Genomic DNA, 2,164 nt, shown 5'->3' with positions numbered 1-2,164 from the left:
TCTCGGATTCACAATTCCCCACCCCTCCCTATGGAGTTATCTTCAACCCACACTGCTCTGTTGTTTGACTCTTTGTCTATTGGGGAAATCAGTCCCTGATGTCTTATATTCTTCTACAACAATCACCAAGAATTCCATAAGTGTATGTTTGAGCACTCCAGGGAAAAAGAACTCACCACCTGCAAACACAACCCATTCCCTCTTTGAGCAGTTCATTCCCGGCTCTTCAACTCTGAAAGCCGAAGCATCCCCGGCTGGCTCTAGCCCATCTCCTTTCTACCAGACAAAGGAAGAGATCCCCAGTGACTTTTCTCCATGACAGCATCCCAGCTCCTTGTCTAGGTTGATTTCCAGTTCCTTCACCATCTTTATTTCCTCAACATGGTCCACTCTGTTTTTATTCCTTTTAAAGTATAAAATCCAGGATTTTCGTCCAGGGACGCGGAAGTAGCGGGGCCGAGGAGCAGGTGGAGATACCCAGGCTGCGGGAGGGCTCCGCGATCCAGACCCGGGTCGCTGGGGGCGTTGTTACCGCCGGGGGCCCGCAGGCCGAGCGCGCGGGCAGACACGGGTCTGAGAGTTCCTGGACCCGCTCGAGCGCCCGTGGGGCTTAGGCGACGGAGGATTCCGAGGCTGAGCTCCCTAACGATCGCGGCTCGGCGTCCCGAGTGGGCCGGGGGCTCGGCTTGGGAGGAAGGTATCAAGAAACTGATTATGTTTCCTTGAATTTCTTCTGTGTTTACTTCTTCAATGTCTTTCATATTGAATACCTTAAGAGAGATACTGGAATATTTCGGTGTTCCCATGGACCAGCTTTTGCAGATTTGGGGAAACAAAGGTTATGGATCAGCTCGGAGTATTGTTCGAATTATTGGGAAAATTCTTCCTTTAGAAGCTTGTCGCAGGCCTGATTTTGAGCTGATTCCACTCTTGAACTCTGTAGACTCTGGTAACTGTGGCTCTGTAGTTCCATCTTTTGCTGATATTTTGTGTGTGGCAAATGATGAAGAATACATTTATCTCAGATTTCGAAATGGCGTATGGAAAAATGAGGAAGAGGAGACTGAAGTTTTCCATCCTTTGCAACTAGTTCGGGATCCACCATCACCTGGTCTAAGACATAACAAACCAATGAAGAATTCTCAGCCTGTAAATGAAGCTGCAATTAAAAAAATAGCTGCCCTTGAAGACAAGCTCACTTTACTTCGTTCTCAGATTGCTGCAATTGTGCAAATGCAGGAGCTGAAAAACAGTACTAATTCTGGCTCCTTTGACTCAACTGATGGGCCTAGTGGTTTGGGACAAGTGCCATCATCAGGAACTGCTCGACTAAGTGTCAAACCAGATCCATTTTCAAGTTCAGTGCTTCCCACTCCTCCTCCTCCTCCACCCCCTCTGCCCCCTCAGTTTTCTTCTCTGCAGCCTCCATGTTCTCTTGTGCAGCCAGAATATACTCATATTTGTGACTCAGATAATACAGCAACTGAAGTGAAAAAACAGCACTCAGGTGCTAGTAAGACCAATTATAATAGTCATTCAAAAAACCAGAAAAACAAAGATGTTCCAAACATGTTGGATGTTCTAAAGGATATGAATAAGATTAAACTTCGTGCTATTGAACGGTCACCTGGAGGCAGACCCATTCGTAAGAGGAAAAGACACAGTTCGCAGTGGGATCCAGTGTCTTTAATTTCCCAGGCACTGAAGCAGAAATTTGCGTTCCAAGAAGATGATTCCTTTGAGAAAGAAAATAGGTCTTGGGAGTCTTCTCCATTTTCTAGTCCAGAAACTTCAAGGCTGAGCTCTAACAATTTTGGACATCACATTTCACAGGCAAAAGGACAGTGACCTAAAGGAAGAACCGACAAACGCAAAAGGCGTCACGACCGAGGTGTGGGCGACGTGAGCTGTGTCTATGCTCACAAGGAGAGATGCAGATTCGCCAGCATGTCTTCCACTACATGTTAATCTCCTGTTAGTGAAGTTAAAGGAAGTCTGTGCACCAGGATATATTAGTGCAGAGGTCTGAAAAGTCTTAACTTTTAAGAATACCCGTCTCTGGATTTGGTTACTGATGATAGGTATAATAATTGATTTTTTTCATACATGTTAATGTTATTAAAGGCTGAATACACACTTGGAATGGTTTTTCTAAGAGCAAAGT

The 2,164-nt window shown here is 45.6% G+C and overlaps 1 pseudogene; it reads left to right on the top strand.

The window, feature by feature from the left end:
* Positions 1-707: 707 nt before the first annotated feature.
* On the top strand, positions 708-1,871 carry LOC139017952 (mitochondrial fission regulator 2 pseudogene; annotated as a pseudogene).
* Positions 1,872-2,164: the final 293 nt, after the last annotated feature.

This window comes from Myotis yumanensis, unplaced genomic scaffold (genome assembly GCF_028538775.1).
Source record: "Myotis yumanensis isolate MYYU_CA2020_CCGP unplaced genomic scaffold, mMyoYum1.0.hap1 SCAF_10, whole genome shotgun sequence".
In the NCBI taxonomy this organism is placed as follows: domain Eukaryota; kingdom Metazoa; phylum Chordata; class Mammalia; order Chiroptera; family Vespertilionidae; genus Myotis; species Myotis yumanensis.
Note: the sequence above shows the minus strand (reverse complement) of the source record. Positions and strands in the feature narration are given on the sequence as shown.